This window comes from Kogia breviceps, chromosome 10, assembly GCF_026419965.1.
Source record: "Kogia breviceps isolate mKogBre1 chromosome 10, mKogBre1 haplotype 1, whole genome shotgun sequence".
Classification (NCBI taxonomy): Eukaryota; Metazoa; Chordata; class Mammalia; order Artiodactyla; family Physeteridae; genus Kogia; species Kogia breviceps.
Genome location: NC_081319.1, coordinates 83519114 through 83540723, shown reverse-complemented (window position 1 = coordinate 83540723; position 21610 = coordinate 83519114). Strand labels below are relative to the sequence as shown.

Sequence of the window (21610 nt, the reverse complement as noted above, 5' to 3'; positions counted from 1 at the left end):
ACTGACACTGGGTTGTGGTGAAGGAAGGTGCAGAGGTTTATTTCAGGGCACCGAGCAAGGAGTCCAGAACAGCTAGTGCTCAAAAAGCCCAAACTCTCCGATGGGTTTCAGCAAAGCATTTTTAAAGACCAGGTGAGGGAGGGGTGTCCCAGGGTATGGGATCAGCTGGTGCCCGATTCTCTGATTGGTTGATGGTGAGGTAAGGGCGTGGTGTCACATTATCAATCCTTAGGCAGCCAGTAGGTCTGGGGGCTGTGTGCTCATGATCATGAAGTAGTTAATTTCTTCCATTTGGTGGTGGTTTTAGCATCTGTAGAACAACTCAGAAATGTCCATCAGATACTATTATCTAGGTACTTCAGAGAGGAGTGATAGCAGAGGACGGGGGCAAAGGCGTCTGTTCCGGGAAGGCCCCATAGGGTCCTGCTCAGTTACAAACCCTCAGCTTTCTCAGTGTTCATTCCCTTGGACAGGCCAGAGTGGCCATTAATCCACTTCCAGGAGGTCATACCCCAGGGAGTACAGGTTTCCCTCTCACTCAGTGACTCTCCCCTCCCCATGGAAACTACGACATTCCATTCCTAGCACCTAGACTGCTATCCATTTGTCCGATGTTGCTGGGTTCCCACTGATTCCACCTCCAAGGGCCCATATCTCTACATCCCTTTGAATGTCGACCCTGCCATGCCAACAAGAAGCTTGCCCCATTCTTAATAAGTTTAGGATAGCATTTTGCTGCCAATCCTTTTGTCTGCTTGATTTTTGTCTGAAGGCTGCAGGATGCCTGGGGACCTGGAGGGGATCCTTTGAGGGAGGGCTTGAAGCATTTGTCAGTTGCCCAGTTTCTTTTGCCTTGCTACCTCCTGACACCTGGTCAGAACCTGGAAGCTGGTCCACCTGGAATGTGAAAGCCCCGGGCATGGGAACCCACTGTGTGCGTGTCCTTTGGCATATTGGTGAATTCCTGTGCCCTCCTCCTTTTGACTTCTAAGAGTGTGAGGGGCTTCTTCTCTTTGGTCCTTAACCATCCTACGAGGGACGCTCCAGGAGATCAGAGAATTCAGGAGTTACCTTGTTGGAGAGAGGTTAGAAAACAGTCGCCATCCTCCTCTTCTCATATTTTCTCCACATTTACTTTACTGTAAGATTCATTTTAAGGTTTATCAGTAGTGAGTTGCTGGCCTTAAACATAGCTCCTCTAATCAGAGAATTGTGGTGCCTTTTTAATCAACGTGTCTCCCAAGACAACAAAGTGGTGGGTTTTCAGGAAGTTCCTTTAATTGTCAACATGCTGTAGCTAAAGAGGCAATTTTAAAGGAATGAATCTGGACAACAACCAAACATAGGCAGTGCCTTGGGCTGGCAAGACCACAGCGAGAAAGGAATCCAACTTCTCCAAGAGATCAACTGTAAATCCAACACAGAGGAGAAGAGGACGGTTGTGAGGGAAAATGGCTTCAAAACACCTGCAAGACTTTGGGAACCCGAGTGACTTTGTTGTCTTAGGATTGTGGGTATTAACATTACATTTCTCATCATAAACTGAGCTACTTGTATTCTTGTTTTTTTTTTTTTACTTCCTCGTGAGTTTTGTTAGTGCAGGCAGCATCCTTAAGTGGGACCCTGGCTAGGGCATGATGTGGGGCTGTCTGGGGCTTACCTGACAGAGGACCACGGTGAGTGCTGCTCTGCTCAGGAAGCTGAGGGCAGCCTCCCCATCCATACGCTCACCCTGACCCTCCCTGAGCGCCTCCAGGTGCTTTTTCGCTGTGCCAACAGCTGACATTGTTGCCATTTTCTTGAAGGATGCGTGGTTACATCTGGGGTCAGAGGGGCAAATGTGAGAAAAGAAGATCCAGCCACCCTCTTAGTTGGTATAGAGCTTTAGTATATTCAAAGCACTTTGCCTTTATGTTATCTCATTTGATCCCCTCTATAATCCTGGCAGTGGTCACTAACATAATAGCCGCTGTGACTCTTGCAACCATGAGATAGAAAGTGCCACTGGGTACATGTGCGTTATCACTATACTCTGCTTGCAAAGGCCGCAGGTCACTTAGCATAATTCTTCCCAGTTACAGATGGGGGCATGCAGGCAGACAGAGGTTGAGGGAATTGGACTTGAGGTTACCCAGCTCCTTGGTGGCCGGGTAAGGACTAGATCCTGGTCCTATCTCAGTCTGCTTCTGTGCTTGTCCCAGCATCAGGAAAATCTCGTGACAGAAACGAAGAAGTCCCCGGTTCCCACGGATCATTTCCGGCCCAACAGGTCCAGCTCCTTCCCACTGTTAGAAAAGATTTCTTTTTCAGGGTCATTCATGAAACCATCTTATTAACCCCTGGTTCCTTTCTCAGAATACCAGAGGCAGGCTCTCGAATCTACAGAACACAGATACCTTGATAGGTATAGTTTGTTCTTTCCTTTTTCTTAAATCGTGAGATAGAGCATACATACAGGAGAGTGCAAAAACATTTTTATACAGTTTAAAGACTAATTATAAAGGCTAATTACTAATTCTGCTTCAGAAACAGAACATTATTAGCATCCCAGAACCCTACACATCCCCCTCCCCAGTCACAACCCCCATTCTCCTTACTAGAGGTAACCACCATCTTGTACCTGTGATAATTTCTTTCTTGCTTTTCTTCCTAGTTTTACCTCCTATGTATGCATCCCTAAATAATAGTTTTGTTTCACCAATTTTGGAGTTGTTTTTAAGTGGAGACACACCATACAGTCTGTGTTAGTTTGTTCTTTAAACACATTTCTCTTATTTTGCCCTTCAGAAAACCCAAGCCAGGAGTCATGGTGGCCAAACCCAAGCTCTGCTACTTCCATGGCCGGGGCAGGATGGAGTCGATCTGCTAGCTGCTGGCTGCAGCTGGCATGGAGGTTGGTTCCTGATTGGGAAAGGGAAGGAGGGTACTCTGGGTGAGACTGATGTGGTCCCCTTCCCCCTTCAAAAGTCAGGATGGTGACTTCAAGCTGAATCCACTCTTTCCTTTCCAACTGCCTTCCTTTGTAAGAGGTGAAGGAGGGATCACAGTCCTCTGCTTAAACAGGGGTATGAAGGGGGAAGCCTAGGGAGGTCTTCTGGAAGCTTTGTGAGCCTGGAAAGATCTTGGTGGATCACAAGACAGAGGAGAGAGAGGAGAGAGAGGAGGCCCGCACCTAAATCATTCTCTCTGTTGGGACCAGCTGATTTCCTGGGGTCTTTCCAGCTCTGGTCGGCACCTCAACCATGTTCTACCCATGACTGCCCACCAGAACCTTAGGCCCAGCTGCAGCCTGGTCCCCCTTGACCCTCCTCTGAAAGGTCTGCCCCACTGGGATTTTTCCTTAACTCTGAATTCCTTTTCGCTGACTTCTCTGTAGATTTTCACAAGTGCTTTGGAATTGTTTTGTTTCATGCAGGTGTAGACTCCCTTGTCCCTATTTGAATGTCATCTCCTCTAGAACATGAACTTAGGACTTTCTTTATTTTGCTTTGTTTTACTCACCTTATCTTACCCCCGATCTCAAGGTGTGGGGGATAAAAAGGTCACTTTCTCCCGCAAAAGCTTTGGAAACTCCATCAGTAAATGATAATACGCCCACCTGAATAATGATCTTTGGATCCCTTTCATTGAATATGTGAGCATCAAAGAAAAACTTAATTTGACCCGACATGGAGGGATAAAACACAGAAGAGAGAGAAGAAAGAGAGGAAAGGGAAGAGGAGAAATCACTGGGGAAGTTGGAGGAAAGGACAAGAGTTTGGAGAGAAGGCAGAACTAAGATGAAGAAAAGGAAAAATATGAATTGGGGGCTTGGGGATATCCTTTAAGTAGGCAACAGCCAAAAAGGGATGCCAGTCCCATGTCAGTCTAAGCTACTCTATACACACACTCTGTCAGAATTTTCAGCTATGTGGTAGATAGCTTTGTGGTTCCTTTTAAAGTTTTCATTCAGGAAGCCGTTGGGAATTTTATACTGTGAGCATTTCTTTTCTCCCTCCCTCCCTGCCTTCCTCCCTTCTCTTTCTTTCTTTTCTTTCTTCTCCTTTCTTTCTCTATCTCTCCCTTTCTTTCCTGCTTTCTTTCTTTCTTTCTTCCTCTCTCTCTCCCCCCCTTCTCTTTCCTTCTCTCTCTCTCACCTTAAGGTTATAGCAATGTCTCTATCCTTTATCTAGTTTGAAGAAGAATTTCTTGAAACTAGAGAACAATATGAGAAGTTGCAGAAGGGTGAGCCTAGATGTATTCAATGTTATCTTATTGGAAAAAACACAAATATGTTCCTGGAAATATTCATTTCAACACAGAGCTCTGGAATGACAACCATTAGAAAAGGCCCACAGTGTGATTGCTAACACTGACTGTCTGCTGTGTCCCCGGCACAGAGCTAAATGTGTCGTCAGCAGTACCTCCTTAGCCTTCATAAAAGCTCCTCAAGTAGGTTATGATTCTGGCTTCGACTAGATATGATAGCCTGGTTGACCCAGTGCCAACTGGTTCAATAATCGCCATCCCACCAGAGAATCCTTCAAGAATTCTTTACAATGATCCAGTGGGTTGGAGGAGAGGGAGTAAAAGGGAGGGTGAATTGGGGACCGAAAAGGGACCGAAGATGTTCTCTGGTTCTCATGGTTCCTATTCACTTTTTCGTAGTGGTTTTAGCAGATTAACAGATACCGTTTTACCAGGTCACAACTGTAGAATCAAAACTGTAGAAAAGATCCAAATTTGATTAAATTTAGAAGAAGTCCTTAATCCTTACAATTCCCCCAAAATTTTCTCACACTGAGAGAGAAGACTGGTGAGTTCTCAGTCCTTCTTAAACTTCTAACAGCCATAATGTGATCGATATTTTCTTTATCTAAGGAAACCCAGTGTCCCTATTGTTGCTGATAAATAGTCATGAAATTAACACAAATTATTTTTTAAGAAAGACATTCAGCAAGTCATCAACAGACCTAGTGTTTACCAACTGTATGGTTTGAGGCAAGGCCTTTAATTTCTCTGCATCCTGTCTCCTCATAGAATAACAGAATCTCTCTGGTCCTAGATTGCAGTATGCCGGGAGATCTCATTGAGGGGGGAGACATGCTTAGCCCTTCCCAATTCTTGTCCAGGACCTTTATTATCTAGAATACCTCTGAAGCGCTTCTTCCCCTCTTCTTCTTTATTTCTGCCGCATTTTACTCTAAATAAGAACAGTCACATAGCAGTGGTTAAATACCTATGTACTGAATAAATAAATGGACGTATCTCCATGAACTCTCCCATGATCAATCTGGCAGGAAATGCTCCCTAACAGCTCAAGAAATGCTCCAGTCCTCCCTGAGTCTGTGATGCTGCTATTGTGCTTGGGACACCCTCCTGAGCATTGCTGTTATTTGTAAACAGGGACAGCCAGAGAGAGCACTGGGCCAGGAGTCAGAAGGCCACTTCTGCCAGCTTAGCTGTCCCCTCTGGGTTTGAGCAAGTCACTTTGCCCCCTTGACCTCCACAGTACCATCGTTTATAATATGAATGACTTGAACTTAATGATCTCAAAGATCCTCTCCTGCATTCTTGATGTGAGATTTTTTTTTAATCTTTCTGAAGAGGACGATCAGCTCTTAGAAGCAGAGATCATTTCTAATGGCTGTTTGCATCACTGATAAGCAGCAACACAGAGCCCAGCTTTAGATGTTCATTCAGTTTTGGACAAATGTAGAACTGCCTCTAGGAAATGGAGGTTTTGCAGTGTCTCCATTAACAATAGTATTGATATTTCCAAAGTATGGTCACAGGTGTGATCCCACTCAAAGAAACTCAGTGAGATGGATAGGACAGATACTTTTACAGATCATAAAATAGGCTCAGAGAAGTTGAAGACTTGCCTGAAGTCCTCCATCACTCCATGAGACAGGGATACTGGCTTCCTGGAAAGCTGTCACTGGTGCCTGTGCTGGCTTCCACCATGTTCCCACCTCTCATTAAGCCAAGTAGGAACAGTATTGGAAGTTGGGGGAATTAATTGTGTCCTTTGCCAATGCACTGGTGAGGTCTGGCTCCTATTCTAGGTAAAATTCCTTATCCTCATTAATGTACAGGTGTGAGTGAAAATTTAAAGGCTACTCATTTCTTCAAGACCCCATGAAAATAGCACTATATGTAGTACATCTTTAAATGCATTATTTATATAGGCAGTCATGACAGAGAAGAAAAATTTGATTTTACTGAACATTGATTGTTGACAATATTGTTTTACTTATGTTATCTTGTTTCATCCTTTCAAAATCCTGCTAGTTGGATATGATGACCATTTTAGAGAAAATGAAACTGAAGCTCAGATAAGTTATTTACATGAAGTCACATGGCCGGGAAGGGCTAAAGCTGACATTTGGACCCAGGACTTGGGTTCTTGCTGTCACGTCCATCCCGCTGCTGTGTAGACCTAGAGTGACACCTGTTGTGCTTTTTAAAGAATTCAGACTCCATCCCTGATCAGAATATCTGGAGGGTGGGGTGAGTATTTTTAACAACCCACCCCTTCCAGGTGATTCTTATACACCTGAAACTTTGAAAACCAAAAGCACTTATACCATAACACAGTCAGAGTAAATGTAGAAAGCTTTATAATAATCATGATTAACCAAAGTGTGTTCTCATCAGATGACCTGGTAAACTATTCTGCATGAAGGTGGAAATGACTGACTCAGGAAACAAATATTGAGCATTGTATCAATGATCAATTACTGCAAATAATGCTGTAAAACATGTCACCTTGAAGCCCAGTGACTTAAATCAGCAAGGATTATTGCTCACCAGTCTATGGTTCGTCTGGGTATCAGCATTTCTGGGCCAGGCTTGACGTATCTTGACTGGACTCACTCCCATGTGGTCAACCAGTAGTCAGCGAGGAGATCCTGGTTGGGTTTTGGCTGCCTATCAACTGTGGGAGGCAAATGGCCCCGTGTCTCTCAGTCTCTCATCCTGAGCTTGTTCTCCTGGTAGCCAGGCAGGGCTGTCAGAGAGGGTGAAAGCACACAGGCTCTTAGGTTCTAGTCTCAGAACTAGGACCTCATTCTGTTAGTCAAAGCAAGTCATGAGGTCAGCCCAGGCAGCAGACCCCATCTACTGATGGGGGAAGAGCTGCCACATTTTATCACAAATACTGAAGGGTGAAGATTAGTGGCCACGGTTTTTGTTTTTGTTTTTGCATTTATACACCACAGGCATCCACTCTGTGCTGAGCACTGTGCTAGGCCTGGCTGAGGATGATTGGGTTCTTCCTCCCAGGAATAGTTCGGTTTCACCGGAATGACTAAACTTAAGACGAAACAAAGACTTGAAACTATAAAATTTTATCTGGATTTGCAGTCAGGGGACCTGTTCCGTAGTATACCTACTGTATGGCACAGGGAATTAGACTCAGTATTTTGTAATAACCTGTAAGGGAAAAGAATCTGAAGAAAAAATAGATATATGTGTGTATAATGGAATCACCTGAAACTAGCACAACATTGTAAATCAACTACCTCAATAAAAAAGAAAAAAAAGTCATTTCCCCAATATCTAATTGCACCAAAAAAAGTGGCGGATCAGGAAACCCCATACTCAAAGGTTCCTCTCGTACTGAGAGTCCACCTGTCTTGTCAGGATCTACATGTATGCCGATGGCATCCTGAACCTTACAATGATGGTGGCGCTGGCTGCGTTCTAACCCCCAGAGGAAAAAGGAAAACCTGGCTTTAATCGTGAAGAAAGCTAAAACCAGGCATTTCCCCGTCTTTGAAAAGGTAGGCTGCAGGGATCTATTTGGCCGAGGCGGGTGTGACACAGGGTCCGGGTCGGTGACAGCTGTGCGCTCAGATCCTCCGGCGGGGAGAAGGGTGGGGCGGGGCTGACATCTAAGATGCCCCCCCCCCAAATCCCCACCTCCCAGGGCCCTCCAACCCCCTCAGCCCAGGAGGCAGTGGGGGAGGGGCAGACGAGAACTGGGGGAGGGGGTGCACAGCGCAGCAAGTCCCCTCCACCTCCAGGATCCAGGACTGTGACATTTCCTACTGCTGATGACAATAAAGAGTGAAATCTGAAAAAACAGAAGCTCTGTTAGAGCTGTACTGCATTTGGACCAAAATTTTAATAAGGATCCCAAAACAAAGTGTAATTATGGAACCTCTAACCAAACAGAACTGGAATAAACCAAGGGCCATGAAAGGATGAGATTTCTGTTCTGATAGGATTTTTAGGAAGTAAAACCTTACGGAGGGAGAAAGAATAGATTATTTTGATTTCTAGCATAAACATTTAGTGCTTTCCATTTTTTGTAGTGCTTTGAGTGTGTTCTTACTGAAGAAGCAAGGCGACAGGTCTGCTTGTGTTGTTTTCCTCCCCAGCTCCTACCAGACCATTCTGCCCCGTTAAGTCCCCCTGATGCCAGGGGTCCCCATGAAGCCCCTCAGTTGCTCAGAGCCTCTGCTCAGAGTATTACCAAACACAAGTTCATGTGCCCAATGCACAGTGAGGCCAAACAAAGCAAAATGTGGGAGTTTGGAGCAAAAAAGGGTTATTGCAGGGCCATTCAAGGAGATGGGTGGCTTGTGCACCAAAACACCAAACTCCTCAAAGGGTTTCAGCAAAGCTCTTTTAAAGGGAAGGTGAGGGAGGGGCATGGTCAGTTGTTGCAAACTTCTTGGTGTAGGAATCCTTTGTTCTTGAAGCTGTCCGGTAGGTCAGGTCACAATGTTCCTGTAAACCTTCAACAAGACAAATGTTATTCTCTGTTATGCAACTCTTTATCTCTATATGAATGGACTCTTAAAGGTTAGAGCCGTGAAAATAGGCTATCCTGTATATTTCAGGCCACAGGCAACATTCTTTTACAAAAAGTGCAAAGCCAGCATGACTAAGCACAGGAAAAGGACCAGATCTAATATGGAGTCAGATTTGTTCTTCCTTATTACAAGACAGCACTGCCTCTTTCCTGCTGTGTTGCCCATTCTCAGACCTCTCCCTATGATCAGCCAAAAGGGAGGGGCAGCCCCAGTCCCTCCTGGGGAATGGAATTACAAAGCCTTTTTCATGTGAAGGATTATCCCCTACCTGAACAATTTCCAAAATCATCTTCTGTTTAATCAGGGAATCCACATCAAGAAGAGCAAAAAGATACCCTTGCAGTGTCCGGTTTGTCTGTAAACTCTAAAGACAGATGTTTATTCACACACATGAAATGAATTTAACAAAAACTAAAAATCAGGCGAGTTTGTGAATCCAGTGGTGGATTTAGGCTCAATGCTTGGTGCATAGCAGACCCTCCTCCGTAAATCTCAGTTTTTCTCTCCTTCCAAACCTGCAATGGGGAGTAGAGATTTGTGCTGATGACCCTGAAGATGACATCTGCCTCCAAGTCTACCAAATATGAGGTAGGAGGCCTAGAAGTCCACAACAGAGATACATCTGGTGGCAGCATGGTGGCTGGTCCAGGGCAGGGAAGACTGTCTGCTCCCAAATGCCTGCCTGGCCCTCCTGCAATTGGGGTTTGCCCCTTAGGAGTCTCTCTAGGTCTGGGCCCACAGTGCAGTCCTGCTCCCTGTAATTCAAAAAGAACTAAGCATTGAAAAGTGGGATTGTGGGGAAGGGGGTGCTTCACGCTAGTGGCAGAAAGATGAAATGAGATCTCTGCATCCTTTAGCACAGGTATCTGCCGGAAAATAAATGTTCTGCCCCACGTGTCAGAACACTGCAGAAATTGCTGATAGAAAAGAGATAACACCCCCAGGTCAGCAATTCTGGCTGAGCAGTGCCTTGTGTGTCTTTTGCCCAAAGCGAAAGATTAAGACCAACAGCCTGACTGTAATCGAGGCAGAACGCTGTGTCTGAAACCCCGATTCTTGAGACTTCAGCCGTGGGCCCCAGTGTCTCCCACCCATCGTGGCGTGGACGGCTCCATCTGGAGAGCGCTCGGGTCTGAACTGCTCACATGGTACACGCTTATTCCTCAAGTGCGGCCCCGGGCCAGCAGCGTGGGGAGCCCCCTAGGAGCTGAAAGGCAGAGTCTCAGGCCTGGCCCCAGACCTGCTGAATCAGAATCTGCCTCTTAACACGATCTCACGTATCTATGTGCCCACTGACGTTTTAGACACGGCCTGTATTCTTACTCATCTTTCCAAACAAACACAGTCTTGGCTCCCCACGTAGAATGTGACCCTTACCAGGGGTGAGAATGTTCTATCTTCTTTCATCCCCTGTTTGCTGTCTATACCATAGGAATCATCAAGCATTTGCTTATTAAGGACAATTCCAAGACCCTGCCTCCGACTCAAACTAACCAGACACAAAAGGTACCCGGGAGTAGGGTTGTAGATTTAGCCAATAAAAGTCCAAGATGCCCAGTTAAATTTGCATTTCAGATAAGCAACAAACAGTTTTTTGGTACAAGTATGTCCGAAATGTTGCCTGTGTCCTGTATTTTATCTACTCAGGAGTCAAAGTCCTGGGCTGCCCTGTCCACCTCCCTGCTCTAATCTCTGCCTGCTTTATATTTGAGACCCTCACATGCTCCCAATGGTGGTGGCTTTGGTACATGTTTCAAACCCCAGTTCATGGTTTGCTTCCTTTCTTCCACTGAGGGTGAGAGGCATATGGTGAAACTGGAATCAGAAAGACCTGGCGTCTGGCTCTGCCAGCTCGGTGACAAAGCAAGTTTTGTCTTTCTGAGCCTCTGTCTCCTTACTTGTAGAATGAGGGTATTGGTCCTCGCAATGCCATATAGATAGTGCCTGGAACAAAATGCATCACCGGTCCACCTCCCTGGTGGCTTGATTACCTCTTCATAACTGTTGTCCTTGGGTCCATACCCTTCTCCAGTAACAACTCCAGAGAACGGGATGTGAACAGCACTTACGATATAAACCAGGGCTGCCTCCACATAACATCTGTTACTGGTCTGCCCTGAATTCAGCTCTGATTTAGGTAGTTCCTGGGTTGCAAATTTAGGTTGAGATTCTTTACTCTAGTTGTTTCCCAGGTAAAATGTGGTAATGACATGGTTGTTATTTTTGCAACTATGGCAACCTTTTGTTTGAGAGGTATTTAACCACCACCAATCAATGACTTTTCGTGTCAGCGGTCTAAATTGCATTTCTAACTAAAACGTGTTTGGGATTTCCATGCATTCCACAAGGAGCGTGTCCTTTCTTTCCCCTTCCGTTTCCACCTGCTTTTTCTGTTCTTTTTAACCACAATTGCTGACACCACTAGAGGTTAGCAGAGGCAAAAAGGCCCATTCTATCCCTGTTGGCAACTCAGTGAGAGAGGAAATTGAATTTTTCAGCAGTATTTTTTCCCAAATGGGGAAAAAAAAAGCTGAAATTGATATATATATTTAATCTTTATTTTTATTAAGTATTTATACAAGCCATATATATATATATTTGATAATATCTGAATAATCAAGAAGTTAAAGAAGTACCAGTTTTATGAAGTGTGTTGCCTCTACAGTTTAATTTGATTTTAAGGTAAAATTAGTGGAGTCCCAGCTCTTAACGTTGCAGACGAAGCTTGGGGGTCTGGGTTACAGTTAAGGAAACAATATTTCAAAATAATAAGAGGAGCTTGGATTAAAATATTACCTCTGCTTGCTTTTCCTCAGTCAAGACTTTGTTTGGGTTTTTTTTTTTAATATATTTTTTTAATGTGGACCATTTTTAAAGCCTTTATTGAATTTGTTACAATATTGCTTCTGTTTTATGTTTTGGTGTTTTGGCCGGCAGTCATGTGGGATCTTAGCTCCCCAACCAGGGATTGAACCTGCACCCCCTGCATTGGAAGGTGAAGTCTTAACCACTGGACAGCCAGGGAAGTCCCTGGTTTGGGGTTTTGGTTTCTGTAAACCCATGTAACATTGTTCACAATAGAGTAGTGCTCGTCAAGGGCCACTATAAATCTCTTCCAGACACTCAGAAACTGGAAAATTACTGAAGACTGCAAGTCTATTCTCCGAAAAACCACACCCTGTAGAGACACAGCCAGCCTGGGTACTGCTGTGGACCAGAATAGACATAAACCCTCCCCCTTTTCCTGCACCTTGCCCTTTGGAGGCCAATAAAAGACTCAAACTCCCACCCTTCGGTGCTGATGCCACTCTAGGTGTCTGGCCCCTTTCCTCCCTTGGAAAGTAAATAAAAACTCTCTTTTCTCTCCTTGCTAATATTTCTGTGAATTCTTTCACAACCTATGTTGGCTCACCTAACAGTTTCCAGCTTGCCCAATTTTTGTTAACACAGATATTTTGACCCATGGGTTTGCATTCCTGGCCTGGGCCAGGCTTGGTCTTCTCTGTTACAGACACTCACACACAACATAACTGTAACTAAAATGAAAGTTTTAGCAAAAAGTACCTAGCCTTACTATGTATGATACACCCTGGTATTTACTATTATATTGCAATTGAAAAATGGTAGTTAGAACCCGCTGTGTTGATTTCACAGTCCACAATGGGCCACAACCCATAGTTGGCAAACACTGGTGTGGTGAAGTTCCAAGACACTGGTGTCAAATAAAAGTGCATTGGAATAGGTTCCCCACTTGTTTTAGGCTAGTTGTTTAACCTCTAGAGACATCAAAATCCTCAACTGTAAACTTAGAATAATAACAGAATTTACCTCAAGTAATTGTTATGAAGATGAAATGAGGATAAAAATGAGAAATGCCCACTATGTGGTAGACACTAAACATATGTTAGTTCCTTTCCATATACTATAAAGGTAATGTACTAACATCTCTTTCTCTAGATGGTAAAATAAAATTCACCCAGCCGTGAAAAAAATATAGAATTCCAATAGAAAGAAAGGAATGAGCTTCCTCTTCTGCAGAGAGAATTTAGAAGGGTTTGGGTACGGTCAAGGCAGGATTCAGCCCCAGTTAGTGTTTTTGAACAAGTGCATAATGGCAGCCAAAGACTGACGCTACTCCCTGCTTCTCTCTGTTAGTGAAGTTTTCTGGTTTCAAAGCCCCTCACAGGCCCAAGGTGACATTTGTGTAAGAACAAAGCTGCTCTGTTTATGTCCTCAGAGTGAGGACAGATGCAATCTGAGACTTGGTTTGGTGCAATTTCACAATGATACCCACTGATAGGTGAGAATTTGGTCCAAGGAAGAACCACATGGGACCCCTCCAATGCCGCCATGAAGAAGGCAGACACTACCCCTTCTGTTCAAACATACGTTATAAAGTGCAGTTTGCTTCTGTGGTCTGATTCATCCAGCTTTACGGTAACTGAGGGACTGTCATCATGGCAGGAAAGCCCAAGCTTCACTATGTCAATGCATGAGGCAGGATGGTGGCCATCCAGTGGCTCCTGGCTGCAGCTGGAGTGGAGATAGGTCCTCTTAACTTGAATCTAAATTGACTATCAAAGTGCTTTTCTCGTATAAGCTAGGAGACTTCCACACTTGAGGAGCTGGGGATGATTTTTCATTACATAAAAATAGCTGCACATTAAAAAAGAAATGAACTGATTTGACCAAATGAATATGTAAATAATCCTGCCCATGGAAGGGCAGGAAAACTATTTTTTTTCAATTTTAAGGAAACAAAAGAAACATCAGCTAATCCAATTGCATGAACCTTATTTGGATTTCATTTCAACAAACTGTAAATATTATTTGTGACACATACAACAAGTGGAAACTTGATTGTTGATTGAGCATAAGTTATTAAAGAACTATTGTTAATATTTTAGGTGTGATTTTAGGTTTATTATTGTTTATGTTCAAAATAGTTCTTACGTTTTAGAAATATGCATCAAGTATATAAGGATGAAATGATATGCTATCTAGGATCTTCTTCCATTTTTACAAGAAGGAGAGGGTGGATGGGCATATAGATGACACAAGATTGGCTTGAGTTGATAATTATTAAAGATGTATGAAGGGTATGAAAACCACTGTACTTTTATTTTTGTACATGCTAGAAATTTCCACAATAAAAGGATAAATGTATATAATAGAAAATAAATGTAGTTGAAGTTGATATAATCACAAATAGGGGAATGAGCCAACTGTAACAAACCATCTGTTAAAGAGTTAATATATTCACTCAGCAATGATTTTGAGGTGGGGGGCACCTTTACTACCAGGCTCTGTACTAAGTTCTGGGGATATGGAAATGAATGAGACAGACACAGTCCCTGCCCTCAGGCAGCTTACACTCTAGTGAGGATGCAGACAAGTAAGTGGGTGATTAAAACAGGGATGGGAGCATCTAGGAGGACACCCAAGCATTTTACAGTGTTAAAATGCCATATTCCCAGGAGCACATTTGGGACTCTGTTGAGTGCTTCCTTCTAAAGGTGTCACTGAGAAAAGCACTTCTTAACTCAGGTCAGAAGGACATAGCAAATCTGTGTGGGTTTCCTGGGGAGGGAGTCATGGACAGACTCCAGAGATCTGGTCCCTCAGGGGAGAGCAAGCAGTAAAGGAGCGTTTCAGATGAGGTGTTGTCCTGCAAAGGGAACCTCTGGTGTGCTCTCTTAGCCTCCTAACAACATGTTTACTTAAGCCTTGGGATTACACTTTCTCGATTGCTTCATGAATGCACAGGACGTTAGCCTTGTCCGTTATCAAGTTCATGAAGAAACAAGTACATAAAAATTCAAACAGTGCCAGATTAGGTTGTTTGATTACTATAAATCAGCAACCCACAGTTTTCGCTGTGATCCAGCTTTGGGGTTCAAGGATGTGTTCAGAGCCCCTATGCAGGATGAGTTTGGCACAGGAGGCTGAAAAAGGGGGGGACTTTGAGAGGATCCCAAGCCTCCTCTTCTTCAGCCCAGCCTGACTGAGGAAGGTGTGGGACAAGGCTTACCAGAGGCTCTTGGTCACAACTTCTGGGTTCTCTGGGTCCAAAGGCTGATCCTCACAACCCCATCTCCGTCAGCCTCACAAGCAACATCACACCAGCAAGTCCCATCCTACCTTGGCCACCCTCCCACACTGACCACCCACCACCCCCTATGTTGTCTAAAACTGGGTGCTTTATAAATTGTTGCCCACACACCTCACTCTCTGTATAGTCTGACCCTATGGGATCATGCAGAGCCACAATAAACTATTTAGCAAGTTAGAAACTCCCAGTTCCCAAACTTTTCACCATCAAGACCCCTTTAGAAAATATAAAGTTGAATGGAGGAAGGTAATATACAGCAGAGGCCCCTGGTGGCAGCATCTTGGGGGTCACTGGCCCCATGGGTACTGCATGCTAGGGGACACTCAATACCTTGTCCTGATTTCACAAGGAGAGAAGGGCTTTCCAGAGATATTAAAACCCCATAACTAGAAGAACTTCCCAGCCCCTTCCCTCCAGTGATTTCCCCCTCCCAAATCACAACCGAATGATTGACAGAGGTGGAGACGGTGTGGAGGTGAATTGAAGCTGCAAAGTAAGCAGTTACGTGCTACAACCCATGCTTTTATCTTGGTGGCTCTAATGTAAATTTCCAAATGGCCATGATCATTGTCCTCTGTGTACCCTGCCAAATTCGGAAATCTTAGCTTCTCCATAGTATGCACCAGACATTGGTCATTCAAGTTCAATAACATTATGAAATGAAATAACAAAAACTCATTGACTGTTTCTGCTTTCCAGTTTGAAGAGATATTTATAAAAACTCCAGAAGACTTGGATAAGTTAAGAAATGGTAAGCCCAAGAAACTAAATTCCTCTAATGGGAGGATCTAGTAGAAATCTCAAGTTGAGACTTCAACCCCAGCAATGCCATGTGTGTGCATGGTGGGAGTGGGGTCAGTGGAGAGGGAGAAGCATGGTTACAGGTAAGGGGTGGGGCTCCTTGAGCAGGTGTTGCAGCTGACTCAGGACTAGGAAGGGCTGGAACTCTGAGTATTTGCTAAAGGAACCGGCCCCGGTGCCCTGTGAATGCCCTCTCTGGGCTCTCCCTGCCTTTCTGCACCGTGAGTGACTGTATCAGTTCAGGATACCACACAGCCCTCCCACCCAAGGAAAACAAATGCATTAGAAAGAAGAGGGGAGCAACAAGCCCAGCAGTTGCCTTGAATTCTTTCCTCTGACAGGTTAGACAAGGTAACATCATAGCAATATTGCAGACCTGGTGAGCAGGGAAAGGGACCTCCGCATAGAAATCTCTCAAAACCTGCCTTATATGATGTGAGACTTACCTGAGAACTTCCCATTTGAAATGGCAACCTATTGCAGCTTCTTCCAACTTCTTTCTAAAATATCCGTGAAGACAAATTGACACAGAATTAAAAGGAAACTCCCATGTATCTGAATGGGAAATAAAAAGAGAAATGAAATAATAAGTTAAAAAGTAAAAGGCAGATTGATAAGAAAAAGAAGGACTATAGGAAGCTAAAGCCCAAATGCCATCCTGCTTAATGTACCAGATCATTTTAGTGTTTCATTTTATATCTGCAGTTATTGCAAACATTTTTTCATCCTAGAAGGGTGTAATTCATCAAATACTTCTCTCTATTTCTTTTCTTCTTTCAAAAGAAGGGAGTTTGATGTTCCAGCAAGTGCCCATGGTTGAAATTGATGGGATGAAGCTGGTGCAGACCAGAGCCATTCTCAGCTACATTGCCACCAAATATGACCTCTATGGGAAAGACATGAAAGAGAGAGCCCTGTACAGTACTTTTTCTGTTCTTTCATCAATGATTAATTGGAACGATCTAGGTCCTTCCTTGAGTGAGCAGGATGTGCTCACAGGGATCATGACCGACAGCAGTGTAGACCTTAGTGGGTATAACTGAGTACAGTAGAGACCTATGAGGGTGAGGGAAGAGTGGAACTTGGAGTGGAATCAAGAGCTTATGAAAGAGGATGTGGTCCATGGATATAGAACAGTGGCAGAGGTTTCCAGACACGGATGGACTATAAAGCCAGGAGGATGCTGGAACCATGAATCCAGGAGCTCAGGCTGGACACCCACCAACAGCTAGAGACAAGGGACAAAGTGCCCGAGTGTCTGGAGGATAAAGACTGGAAAGGGAAGGATCTAAAGGAATTGATTCTTAAGTTTCAGAAATTTTAGAATGATGACCAGGAACCTAATTTATCAGTCCTTTATATGGACTGGCCACTTGACAGAGTTAACAAAGGCTGGTCCTCAAGATGCCAGGATTATCTGGAACATTTTACTGTAAGTCTGAAGCAGCCAGATTTATTCAATACAAGCATATTGTTCTCTGTTGTGATGGGGCCACATGACTGATATTAAAATCATGTAATGAGGGCTTCGCTGGTGGCGCAGTGGTTGGGAGTCCGCCTGCCGATGCGGGGGACGCGGGTTTGTGCCCCGGTCCGGGAGGGTCCCGCCTGCCGCGGAGTGGCTGGGCCTGTGGGCCGTGGCCGCTGGGCCTGCGCGTCCGGAGCCTGTGCTCCGCAGCGGGAGGGGCCGCGGCGGTGGGAGGCCCGCGTACCGCAAAAAAAAAAAATTTTTTTAAATAAAAAAACTTTAAAAATTAAAAAAAAAAATCATGTAATGAACTGTGAGCAGTTACTCAAAAAGTTAAACAAATAGTTACCGTATGACTCAGCAATTCCACTTCTAAGTTTATGCCCAGGAGAGTCAAAAATATATCCACACTAACACTTATACACAAAAGTGCATAGCAGTGTTGTTCATAATATTCAAAAAGTGGAAGCAAACAAAATGTCCGACATCTGATGAATTGATGAACAAAGGGTGGTACATCCATACAATGGAATATTTTTAGCCATGAACAAGAGTAAAGTACTGATGCATGTGACAACATGAATGAACTTTGAAAAATACTAAATGAAAAACACCGGACACAAAAGGCCACCTACTGTATGATTCCAAATGTATGAAATGTCCAGATGTTCAAATCCGTAGAAATAGAAAGTAGTTGAGTGGTTACCTGGGGCTGGAATGTGGAGGAATTGGAGAGTGACTGCCAAGGGCACTGGATTTCCTTTTGGATAAAATGATAGAAATAATGTTCTGGAATTAGAATGTGGTGATGGTTTCAGGATGATAGTACAATTTAAAGGATGAAAATGATACCATGTGAGTATATTTCAATAAAGTTTTACTTTAAAAAACTCCTATAGGAAGCCCTGTTTGGAACAAAAACAAAAAATCACCCGGAATATACATTGTTGAAACTGTGTGAAGAATTGCACTATTTCACGATATATTTTGTTTTTTTTTTAAAGATTTAGTTATTACTTATTTATTTATTTAATTTTATCTTTGGCTGCATCAGGTCTTGGTTTTGGCACACAGGATATTTCATTGTGATGTGCAGGTTTTCTCTCTCTAGTTGTGGTGCACAGGTTCCAGAGCAGTGCGCTCTGCAGTTTGTGGCAAGCAGGCTCTCTAGTTGTGGCGCTCGGGCTTAGTTGCCCCTCCACATGTGGGATCTTAGTTCCCTGACCACGGATCAAACCGCGCCCTCTGCATTGTAAGGCGGATTATTTACCACTGAACCACCAGGAAGGTCCCCTCACAATATGTTTTGGGTGGAGTCTTGAGAAATGCAAACACAGCCAGAGCCAGGCAACCGTATGTGGAGAGGGTGTGGAGCCATGTTCTGTGGGAAATAGTTGGAGGAACTACTGATATTGGACATATAAATGGTCCTGGTGGTGTAACAGGATGGGACAGGGAGAGGGATGTGACTGGGACCGTGGTGCCAGGACTCTCTCTGGACATGACTGAGGTGGCACTAATGCCTCACACTGTGCACAGAACACACCACAACAGACATGGCAAATCCTATGTGTGGTCTCGGTGGTTACCTGTAGTGATTCACCCATTTCTCTCTTGCCTCTGACTCTGGATGGGTCACCGGTGTGCTTTGTCCCTATATTTGATCATGTGTATAACCAAAATATTAGACATATGTCTACCTTAATGGCTCATTCTAGAATGAAATGTTCAAATTAATAAAACTCATAACTGAATGACTGGCATAGAAGAATGCACCCAGTGGAGGAGAATTACTTTTATCACCTCCTGATGCCCCACTCTCACACATTCTTTTTTTTTTTTTTTTTTTTTTTAAATTTATTTCATTTATTTATTTTTGGCTGTGCGGGGTCTTCGCTGCGCGCGCGGGCTTTCTCTAGTTGTTGCTCATGGGCTCTAGAGCGCAGACTGAGCAGTTGTGGCACACAGGCTCAGCCGCTCCGCAGCATGTGGGATCCCCCCGGACCAGGGCTCGAACCCGTGCCCCCTGCATTGGCAGGCGGATTCCCAACCACTGTGCCACCAGGGAAGTCCCTCACACATTCTTAAACTATAAAATCTAAGGCAGGAGACATTTGACGATTTGGTCATTTTGTTTTTCAGGATTGATATGTATTCAGAAGGTGTAACAGATTTGGGTGAGATGATCATGCTTTTGCCAGTGAACCCACCTGATCAAAAGTATGTCAAGATGACACTGATCCGAGAAAGAACAACAAACCGTTACCTCCCTGCATCTGAAAAAGTGGACTGTTTAGTATTTTTGGCACTGAGATCAGAGGACCAAGAAAAATAGTGCCTGGCATTGCAGGGGCATTGACCTTCACCTCTGTGAGTATTTCTGAATACTAATGTAACATCCTGATTCTCAAGGTATTTTATAAAAATCGACTATGAGGAAGAATTGTACCAGTTTTACCCAAGTTGTAATTTTTCAGCAAAATTTTGATTTACTTAGACCCAATCTGGAATTCTCTACTTGATTGAATTTTGTGGTTGTACTTAGAGCTTGGGCTGTGGAAGCTCTGAGAGCCACACTAGAGCCTGGAGTAGATGGATCCTGCAGAACACAGTGCAGGGGCTTTGATCCAAGAGGAGCACAATGACAGCAATGCATCAGAAAATATTCTGGTACCATGTGTAGGGGGACATGAGACCAGCTGCCCTTCAGGAGAATGTGGTACTGTTTTGAGGATAAATTAGTTGTTTCTAAACAGAGATGGGGGCAGTGGGGTGGGGAGGAAGAGACAGAGGAAAAGCTGTTCAGGAAAAAATAATCTACAAATTTTGAGGACATGGCTCTCAGAATTTTGAAGAAAGTCATACAAAACCAAGGAAATGATGTTCCATCATTTACCTAGTATATATCTTAGTTAATGTTTCTCTTTGAAGGTAAGAGGAGAACATTTCAAGATCAAAACTACCTGAAATCATGCAAAACAAAAATCATGAACCAAGAAAAAAGACTTAAAGAGATTCAGGAGGCTTACATATAAATAAAAAGATTAACACCAACATCCACATCTTTATAAAGCATAGGGTCATTCTTTCATTTATTCAGCAAATGCTAATTCATTGCTTGCACGTCCAGCCATGATATTCAAGGAGTGAAGAATTTAACAGTAATCACAAAGCAAACCCTCCTGGCCCCTGTGGTGCTGAGAGTTTATGGAACTTTCACATGATGATAAGCTCTTCAGTGATTGCAGTTTGAGTACAACTATACTTTGAAAACAAGGGGCCCCATGACAACATAAGTAAAAATTATATATTACAAAATACATTTACTGTTAGTTTGCTTGTTTGTTTTTTTTGGCTATACTGTGAGGCTTGCAGGATCTTAGTTCCCCAACCAGGGATCGAACCCGTGCCCCCTGCAGTGGAAGCATGGAGTCCTAACCACTGAACTACCAGGGAATTCCCTATTACAGAATGCATTTTGATGTTATTATATTCTTTTCCAAATAATTATCCATTTGTCCATACTTCTATATGTATACATAAGCTGAAAGTGTATTTGCTAAAATGTTATTATCTTTAGTTGGTGGTGCTGTGTGTATTTTTTCTCTTTGTACTTTATGATTTCCAGATTGGTGGAATATTTTAATAAATATCACATATTTCCCTAACATATTATTATAAAAAGTTTCATGCATGCAGAAAAGTTTAAAGATGTATAAAATGAACTCATATGAACCCACCACGTAGATACCAAAAAGCTTTGTTTTCCATTATCATATGTCATTATCTCTCCATTCTTGTTCTGTCAATCAAACGTATTATTTTGGATAGATTACAAAGTGACTTTAAGTCATCGGGGAAGTTCATTCCCAGACATTACAGCATGTGGATAGTACCATGCTGCAAGTTAGGAGTGCAAGCATGGAGTGCAACTTAGGAGTCAGGGAGATAGGAGTTCAAGTTGATCCAGGTTTACTTCAGGTCCCAGAGAGAGAGACCAGGAAATCAGGAAGCAGAAAAGGGGAGAAATGTAGACTCTGAAATGGTTTTCTCAGGGTTGAAGAAGACTGTCAAGAAGTTGGAGTCACCGCCCAAGGGAGAAAGAGGAGAGAGATAGGAAGGGCCATGGCATGAAGCCCAGGGCTGCACACTTTAGGGTGTGGGGCAACAGAAACACAGTGCAGACGGTGCTAAGCCCTTGGCCCAGGTGAAGAAGCAAGTAAGGCAGCCAGAGTGAGGTGGGCCCAGGACAAGGAAATGGTGGCCGGGCTTCCCCTGAGGATGAGGAGGGAACACCAGGGACCCACTTGGCCCATCTTACTGATTCAGGGGGAGCAGAAGCCTTCTTTATTGAGAAGCCTCCTCAATGAAAAGCCCAAGTAGCCCCGCCCGCCACAACTAGAGAAAGCCCGCCCGCAGCAACGA

General features: G+C 43.8%; 1 pseudogene; it reads left to right on the top strand.

Annotated features, from left to right (window-relative positions):
* The first annotated feature begins 13261 nt into the window (after positions 1-13261).
* Positions 13262-19520, top strand: LOC131764202 (glutathione S-transferase A2-like; annotated as a pseudogene).
* The last annotated feature ends 2090 nt before the right edge of the window (positions 19521-21610 follow it).